The sequence below is a fragment of the Mastomys coucha genome, unplaced genomic scaffold, assembly GCF_008632895.1.
Source record: "Mastomys coucha isolate ucsf_1 unplaced genomic scaffold, UCSF_Mcou_1 pScaffold11, whole genome shotgun sequence".
NCBI classification, from domain to species: domain Eukaryota; kingdom Metazoa; phylum Chordata; class Mammalia; order Rodentia; family Muridae; genus Mastomys; species Mastomys coucha.
This window is the reverse complement of record NW_022196893.1, coordinates 6,731,954-6,741,701: the sequence shown is the minus strand read 5'-3', so window position 1 is coordinate 6,741,701 and position 9,748 is coordinate 6,731,954. Positions and strand designations below refer to the sequence as shown.

Below are 9,748 nucleotides of genomic sequence, written 5' to 3'. Positions count from 1 at the left end.
CCCTGAATAAACTCTATTCTATACTATACCTTTTTGTGGCTGGTCCCTCAGGGGGAAGTGATGCTTTGGCATGGGACCCCCTTCCCCCACACCTCGCCAGAGCCCCATAGGACATACTCATATCTCTTTATCTTTTTATAATCAGAACAATAGTGATTTAAAGTGGCTTGTGGCAGTATAAAAGGTCATCTTGGTATTACATAAATAGTACAGAAGAAAGCAAAGTATCTTGGCAAGGTTTGGTTTTGATTCTTCCAAAAAAAGTGTGCGAGCACCAGAGCCCAACTCCAACTAGTAAGCGGACCGAGACAGGGAGTTAACTGATTTTTATTCTAATGTAGGAGGTGAGTGACTGAGTCTTTACCCTATCTGCTGGGTCTGGCCTCACAGTCTTTTGCAATCAGCTAGTTTTAAAGTAATCAGTGCAAAGGCATTGAAAGATCAGCCACTTCAGGCTCTCAAGTTCCCAAAATGCACAAGAGCCTTTGTATAAACAAGTTTTACCTGGTAGGAGAAATGAAAAGGTTCATATAAATGTTTTACAAGGGAGGAAAGGTGAGGAGGAAAACCCTGTCTCAAAAACCAAAACAGAACAAAGAACCAGGCATGGTGGTACAGGTCTTTAATCCCAGAATTTGGGAGACAGAGGCAGGTGGATCTCTTTGAGTTTAAGGATAGCCTGATTTACATGTTGTGCTCATGGACAGCCTGAGCTACATAGTAGAGAGCTCTTGACTCAAAAAAAGCAAAACATGATGATGATGATGGTAGTAGTGGAAATTTAAGAGAATATTATCCCATGGCCGAGCTGTGGTGGCAACATGCATTTCAAGGCCAGATTCAGCTATAGAACAAGTTCCAGAACAGCCAGGGCTCCACAGAGAAACTGTGTCTCAACAAACAAGCAAGCAAACAAACAAACAAACATATTACCTCTTAGCAGGCAAGCTAATTTTTTATTCTTAGACAAAGTCTTACTATGTAGTCTGACTGGCAAGGAATGTACCAGAGATCTGCCAGCCAAATCTCTTTGATGGAAAAACATGTCATGCTGGGTGGTGGTGGCACACACCTTTAATCCCAGCACTTGGGAGGCAGAGGCAGGTGGATTTTTGAGTTCGAGGCCAGCCTGGTCTACAGAGTGAGTTCCAGGACAGCCAGGGCTACATAGAAAAACCTGTCTCAAAAAATGAAAAAAAAAAAAAGAAAAAAAAAAAAAAAAAAAGAAAGAAAAGAAAAGAAAAAGAAAAAGAAAAAAAAGAAAAAGAAAAACATGTCATATATTAAAGTAAAAATTTCTGGTTTCTTTGGAAAGTCGGGTGATAAGGATGTCTTGTTGGGGCAGACAGGTGAAAGACACAGGTGAAAGGTCACATGATAATTTGAAAGAATATAATTACGACCCCACAGACTGTGGGAGCTCGAGCATTGGATTGTTTTGCTCCATCTCCCTAGTCTTTGCTGACCACATGCATGTATTGGTTTGCCTTACATTGTTCTACTTCGCTTGTGGTGACTTCCTAGAAACTCCACAAAGAACTTCTCATGAGATTCCCGCCCTTGCTGATTCATGTGTGGTATCTGCTGAGTGGACTGGACTACAGCTGCTGATTCGTGTTTGGTGTTTGCTAGTGGGCTGGACTATAAACAGTGAAGAGTGAATAATAATAACAAACTAGTCCTAAATAGGTCAGGTTCCCCCATATCTTGATAACCTACCTCTGGTGGGTGGTAGGCTAGAGGAGCGGTTGAACCCTTATTATAGTAGGTTGTCAAATGTAGTGGATTGGCCTGATGGCCCTTGTATTCTAATACTAATATTGTTTCCTTGAGACCTGGTTGCTCCAGAGATGAAGAATCTTCACAAAGACCCAAGTGACACTATGTGACCTGAAAAGGAAAAGTTCAGCACAAGCCTGAGATAGAAAGAGTTAAATTTGAGACTGGTGTTAGCTAAATGAGAGGATTACCGAAAACCGCAGGGGCCCAGGCCTTTGAATACAGATCAAAGTAAAGAAGAAAAAGCTGTTGAGTATCCTGAGGACTAACGGGTCAGGAAGACATAAAGCATGAAGAGACGACAAAAAATGCAAGGACATCTTCGGAGCCTAGGCGTCTGGGACGTGCCCAAACGGACCTTGAGAAATGGGCCACCTGGCCCTCTTAGATTAGCTTAAGGTCAACTAGACACCTTGAATAACATTCCCCTTTCACTCGAATAACACTCCCCTTCACTCCGCCTTTTTTAGGAATTTTCAATTATAATCTATACGAACTACATTTAAAATAACCAATCATGTATAGCCACCCTGATTCCTTTGTTCCCTCAGACCTTTTCCCTATATAAACCCCTAACTTTCAAGCCTCGTGGTCGCTTTCCCATCTCCTGTGTGAGTTTGGGAGATGGCCCGGAGCTCCACCATTAAAAAGCTGCCTCATGCTTTTACATCAAGCCGGTCTCTCGTATTTCTTTGAGTGTGCACCTTCCCAAGACTTGAGTGAGGGTCCCTTCAGGGGTCTTACAGACCATGCCCCCAAGTTATTTCTGATTGGTAAATAAAGATGCCAACACTCCCAGCACTTGGGAGGCAGAGGCAGGTGGATTTCTGAGTTCGAGGCCAGCCTGGTCTACACACCCTGTCTCAAAAAAAAAAAAAAAAAAAAAAAAAAGAAAAAAGAAAAAAGAAAAAAGAAAGAAAGAAAGAAAGAAAGATGCCAACAGCCAATGTTGAGCAGAAGAGACATGGGCAGATTTTAGGGTTCTTAGGCATGGAGGTTGGAGGAGAACCACGAGAGAGAGAAGAAGGTGAAGGAGGAGAGAGAAGCTGCCATGGATTAGATAAGTCATGAAAACATGGTCCTGAGGGCTGGCCAACTGAAGTTAAAAGCAGCCCAGATGACACATAGAAAGTAATAACTCAGGGTTATTGATAGGAAAGTAGATTCTAATAGCATAGAAAGTAGGCAGTTGCCTAGCTCTTGTGCTGTTTAAGGCTTACTGTAAAAATAAAGGTTGTGTGTGTCTTTTATCCAGGAACTGAATGATCAAGGTGGGGTAGAAACCCCAGATTGGGGGCTGGAGAGATGGCTCAGCGGTTAAGAGCACTGACTGTTCTTCCAGAGGTCCTGAATTCAATTTCCAGTAATCATATGGTGGCTCACAGCCATCTGTAATGGTGTGCAATGCACTGTTCTGGTGTGTGTCTGAAGACAACTACAATGGACTCATATAAGTAAAAATAAATAAATCTTTTTTAAAAAAGAAAGAGAAAGAAAGAAAGAAAAGAAACCCCAGATTGGGATTAAAAATTTCTACAACAGTGTAAAATATATACCTACAGCATTATAGATCTATAGATATCTTCCATTTAGGTGTTATGTTGTTTATTCATTTCTCAGTAGTGATGTTTGAATGGTTTAGTTTCAAGGTTCAATGGAACTGGATCTGGAAAACATTGGAGTGCTTTAAATGAGGCTTAATGGGCTATCCTAGTTGGCATATGGAAGACTTTGTTAGTGGGAGTGACTTGAATTGTGAGTACTTGGCTGTCGCAGTAAATTTTTAACCCAATTTACCCAATCAATCAATTCACAACTCAATTAATTGGTATACAAGCTATTCGCCTAGATTGGGCAGATCTACCACTACACTATTCTATTCCCATCTATTAGATCCCATATGACTTGTGATTTCTCCAAGCCAGGTGCTTCAACTCCATCTTCCTTCCTCTGTCTTCTTCCTCTGTCCTCTTCTCCAGTCTCTGCCCCAATTCTCCCTCCCCTTCTTCCCCAAACTTTTCAGCTCCACCTTCCCTTCTGCTGCCCAATCATCGGCCTTAGCCTTTATTTGAAAAGTTAAGGTGGGGAGAAGGTTCACAAGGCACCTGTGTACTTGGTTCACTCTTCATCTCCAGTGCTTTCCAGGAGAGGTGAATTAGCATCAAAATACAAGACCCGGGCTATCCACAACACCTGGTCCAAGAGGTTTCAGTGGAGAATTTCAGTATATGGCCTAGAGATTGCTTTTGTGGTATTTTGGTGAAGAATGTGGCTACTTTTTGCCCTTGTGTAAAGAGTCTACTTGAGGCTAAGGTGAAGAGACTTCATTGCATTGACAAAGGAAGTCTCAAAAAAAGCCCAGCAGAGACTTTGTTCCTGGTTAAGTCTCATGAAGAGCATTTGAAATAAGCATAGCTTAGAAAGGAAAAATATAAAGTTTAGGATACAAGTATTAAAGGAGCACTAGAAAGTGAAATGGTGCTGAATCCTGTGTTCAGGGATACTAAATTGAATTAAGGGAGTAGTGAACTTGGGGCAAGATCCCACCCTGCTAAATTTAGGTCCAGGCATGGTAATAAATGCTTTTAATCCCAGGAGGCAAAGACAAGCAGGTCTCTGAGTTCAAGGCCATCCTAGAACAGAGCAAATTCTAGGTGGAGAAAAACTTAAATCCACGTTTAGTGGACCAGACCTTTAATCCCAGTGTTTAAGAGACAGACATACAGATCTCTGAGTTCAAGGTCACCCTACAGAGCTAGTTCCAGGAGAGCCAAGCTTAGGTAGTGAATGACTTGGAAAACAGAAACAGGTGATATAGTCATAGAACAAGGGGAGGGGGGACCGTGCTCAAGCCCCAGGAAGAACAGAACTCGACGCCTTTGGCCACATGGCTCTTGCTTTAGAGTCCAGACTAGAAGGCGTTAGTGGGACAATTGATGTTGGTTAGCTGGAGCTAAGAAATTAGTGGTGATTAAGAGACCAGCATCACTAAGGTGACATCTTCTGGACATTGTTTTCTGGGAGCACAAAGAAGCTGTGTTCCAGAGATAGCCAAGGTTGTACCTTGTGCTACAGCAGCTGTACTTGGTTGCCCAAGCCAGCTCAGTCAGTCAATGGGTTCTCCAGGGCAGGAGTGAGGATTAAAAAGAAAAAGGCAATAGAAACACTGTAGCATGACCCCAGCCAGTCCTGAGGCTGAGGTGGCTTTATTTTTTTTCCCAGTCTGCTTTTATACCATTTTAATTTCATGCAGATAATAAGGTCAGTTTTAGGTTGAGGAACAAGCAAGACAATAAACAAAGTCCCATGATCACTGTTTCTAAGGGTGACCAAGATATCTGAGCCCACTTCCCTGTCCTAGCCCAAAGTCACATTCTTGCCTGAACCCTACTTCTTTGTTCTAGCTAAAATCAGATTCCTGCCTGAGTTTACTTCCCTGTCCTGGCCCAATGTCACATTCCTGCCTGAAGCCTACTTCCTTGTCCTGGCCAATGTCACATTCCTGCCAAGGTTCTATAGAAGCAGCCCCCAAAGCTCTCCACATCTCCACCTTTTTTACTTCATAAACAAGACTGCACCTGTCTTAGGTGGTTCTGACAAGAATGCCTTAATTATCAGTCACGAAATATGCATTATCAAAAGAAATGCACTTCTGTCTTAAGTTGGTAAGGCTCTATGAAAAACTTACCCATCTCTGACTGCCAGCCTGTTGAATTAATAACTCTACCTGAGAGTCCATTTTTAGTTTCAAGCCATGTATTTTGGCCACCAACATGTTGATGTTAAAGGCCAGCTTTATAACAATGGGCAGGAGTAAAAGTATTCACAGGACATGATCAAGCTGTATATGCCAATCTTGAAGCTTGACCAAGATGGAAATACTGACTTCAGGCCATGAATAATTTTATCAGCAAATATCAAGCAATTAAAGCTCAGTAGAGCAGCATTTTTTAAATTCATAATCTTGGTATGCAAAGTTAAAACATCCAGAGAGGTATTAGAATTATACCAAACACTCTGCAAGTCTCTTTGAACTTTTCCCCAATTATAGAGACTATCAATCTAAATTTAAGAATACAAATCCATTGGGATTTAGCATGACACTCAAAATGGCTTCTTACTCTTTAAGTTCAGAGTTTAACTCTGAACCTCCACTCCAATAAGTTGAATAGTATCTTAAAGAGCATCAATCTGTTGTTCCAAACGCCTATCTAAATCCTCTTGAATACTCAGAACATTAGTAATATTTTTTGCTTTTTGATTAACAAAAGTAGCTGTCTTAACTTTTTGTGTAAATACAGAAATCGAGGGCTAGCGAGATGGCTCAGTGGATAGGAGCACTGACTGCTCTTCTGATGGTCCTGAGTTCAAATCCCAGCAACCTCATGGTAGCTCACACCAGCCATAATGAGATCTGATGCCGTCTTCTGATACGGCTGAAGACAGCTACAGTGTACTTATTTATAATAATAAATAAATCTTTGGGCCTGAGCAAGCAGGCTTGACCAGAGCGAGCAGAGGTCCTAAAAGTCAATTCCCAACAACCAGATGAAGGCTCACAACTATCTGTACGGCACTGTGTACTCATATAAATAAAATAAATAAATAAATCTTAAAAAAATTTAAATACAGTAAATGAATTCTCTATCAGCTGCATGTGTAAATTTACAGGAAATACAAAAGCATGCATAGAGGAAAATTGCAACAACTTGTTTTAAGATAATGATTATCAGTTTTGCATAAAAATTTGAACATGCAATAGGCCAAATATCAATATTCTGCAATAACCAATTTTATTACTTATTCCAATAATGAATAAATCTTTCATCAGGTTCTTTCCCAAAATGCTTTTGTGATTCCATCCTACCATTCTGTATTAACACAGCAACAGCTTCATAATAGGGTGTTAAAACTACTTGGAGACAGAGAAAGATGAATCCACATTAATGGTCCCTTGCCAAAGGACTGGTGTGGGTGTAAACAGCTAACAATTGACCATAGTCTATATAATATATCTGTTGTTGACTAATAGCTTCCTCTATTTTCTGCAAAGCCATTTGTCCCTCACCAGTTAATTGTGGAGGGGAATTAGGATTTGCATCCGTCTTGAGAATATCAGAGATTTAAATTCTCCTGTGGTAAGCTTAAGATGAGGTCTTAGCCAATTAACATCTCCTGAAAACTTTTGAAAATCATTAAAAGTAAACTTGTCTTTTTGTTTGTTTGTTTGTTTTTTGTTTTTTGGTTTTTTTTTTGTTGTTGTTTTTTGGGTTTTTTTTGGAGACAAGGTTTCTCTGTGTTGCCCTGGATGTCCTGGAACTCACTCTGTAGACCAGGCTGGCCTTGAACTCAGAAATCCTCCTGCCTCTGCCTCCCAAGCACTGGGATTAAAGGCAGACGTCACCACCACCCGGCTAACTTGTCTTTTCTTATTTGAATTTCCTGTGCCACAATTTGTTTAGGATATAACTGATGTTCCAAATATTGAAAAAGATAATGCCTTTGTATCTTTTCTGGAGTAACAGCCCCTTCCCAAAATTTTAAAGCTCATTGTATAGGACCAAAGGCTTGTAGTAAAACTCCTTCAGAGGGATCAGCTAATAAAATATCCATATAATGAATAATATACACTGAAAGATCCTAAGTTCTACCTTCTTGTATTGAAGCAGTGACATTTTTTTTTAACATAATGTAAGGCTATTAACTGTTCCTTGAGGCAAAACTTTCCAATGATATCACTTCATGGGTTCTTTAAAATTACAAGCTTACTAAAAGTAAACCCTTTACAATCATCAGGATCCAAAGGAATAGTATAATAACAATCCTCCAAATCCATAATAATTCTATATGCATTTCCTGGAATGGTAGCTGGTGTAGGCAAACCAGGCTGCTATGCCCTACAAGTTCCATAGCCTCATTAACCCTTCATAAACCCACAACAATCTCCACCTGCCTGACTCTTCCTCCTAATTACAAATATGTGTGAGTTAAAATTCGGAGCCTATGATCAAACTGCAAACTGCAGCCAATGGAACACTGGCAGTTCAACCAAAGTCTTCAAGTTTCCTTTGCAACACCAGAGCACAACCACAACTTTGCAAAGCAAAACTCAACCTCCAACAAACTGAAAATCAACACCAAGAGCATCATGCCCATGCTACAAAGTTTGGCTGTCAGTTCCTGCACAGGAACACACAATAGTGCAGCTTCTAATATCTCAACACATAGACACTGCCCTGAATCCTATCTTTTATAAGTCTAGTATCTAGGATAAGAATTACATAAAATATTACCTAAATTAGAGGTATCTTTAGACACCTGTCTCCCTAGGTAGGCTTATGCCACATGTTGTTGTTCTGAATGACTCCAACCCTGAGTGACCAATTTTAAGCCAACTTTCTATTACCAAAGTTACAAATTTTTAATCATACCCAATAATTTATAAGCCAATAGTCTATAACCAAGACATGCAGAGCATATTTATACACTTAAAATTAGTCAGAAACAAACACGAAGTGGCTACACACATCTTAAATATTTAGACCAGACAAATTTTTCTTAGTTTTTATAGCTGTAATTTCAAGAGAGGAGCACCTTGTCACCTGCTGAACCAAATAATCACAACCACAGAGATTTTTCTAGGAGAAAACAGGCATCCGCTTCCTAACTATAGGAGAGGAGAAGCCACTGGCCCCGCCCTTTTTTCCAGACAGGGTTTCTCTGTGTAGCCCTGGCTGTCCTGGAACTCACTCTGTAGACTAGGCTGGCCTCGAACTCAGAAATCCGCCTGCTTCTGCCTCCCAAGTGCTGGGATTAAAGGCGTGTGTGTGCCACCACTGCCCACCACTGCCCAACTCTGCTGGCCCCTTTAAGAGTGGTTTATGCAGATAACCAGCTCCTGGCAAGTCTTTCCAGCTATGCTAGACTCCTAACTACAGGTGCAGGGCTCCAAAGGCCAACTGAGACTGCTTGTTTTTGTTATTGTTTTGTTTTATTTTGTTTTTGGAAATGAGTTAAAACTAAATCAAGGGCTGAATGACCCACAGATAAAGTTTTAACCGTTTTTTCTTCTGAACATGAAATACAGAGCAACAATCAAGCAATGAAATTAAGGCACAGACATAAACTGACAGATATGGACAGATTGGTGCACCAAGGACAGACAATAGACAGAGAGGGAAGAAAACTAGATGTCCCAGCAAAGGGACCCAGATATCCTTCCTAAGTGACCCAGAACCAGAACTCTCCATTCCTCCAGTAGGAGCCAGAGAGGAGACAGGATGTTTCCCAACCTCCTCCTGTCCCTAGGAGAGCTCTGAAACAGCTTACTTTCATTTTCCTTCTCTTTCCTCAAAGCATCCGCGAATAGTTGTAGAGAACTGCTTTCCTCCAACCCATTCTCTCTCATGTCTAGGGTACAAACTATCTCTAGTCAGAGTCCAAAGATAAAAGCATCTATGAGCATAACTGTAAACACATACATAAAACACTCTACCATTACCTGGTCCCTTTTTACAAGGTTTATTCTCCAATGACACAAATCTTCTTTTACTTTCCTTTGTGCACTTCCTCCCAGTGTCCTTCATCGTATCCTGCTAACCAGAGCTCCAATACTGAGGCACCATCTGACCAAGCCAGTGCAGTCAGTGAGGATTAAAAAGAAAGAGACAATTGGACCACACTGTAGCATGACCCCAACTAGTTCTGATTTTATACCATTTTAATTACATGCAGATAATAAGGTCACTTCTAGATTGAGGAACAAGCTTGACAACAAAAACAAATAGTCAAGGAAGGAGCGAGGCAATAAACAAAGTCTCGTCCACTGTTTCTAAGGGCTTATCGGGATAAGGAAGATATCTGAGCCTACTTTCCTGTCCTTGCCCAAAGTCACATCTTGCCTGAACCCTACTTCTTTGTTCTAGCTAAAATCAGATTCCTGCCTGAGTTTACTTCCCTGCCCTGGCCC

The 9,748-nt window shown here is 40.9% G+C and overlaps 1 long non-coding RNA gene across 1 annotated transcript in view; it reads left to right on the top strand.

Moving 5' to 3' along the window:
* LOC116081285 overlaps positions 1 to 2,449 on the top strand; it is a 4,092-nt gene extending 1,643 nt beyond the window's left edge. Inside the window, exon 2 of the long non-coding RNA XR_004114798.1 lies at positions 1,834 to 2,449. This is a non-coding gene — a long non-coding RNA (uncharacterized LOC116081285). The remainder of the gene's footprint in view (positions 1 to 1,833) is intronic.
* The last annotated feature ends 7,299 nt before the right edge of the window (positions 2,450 to 9,748 follow it).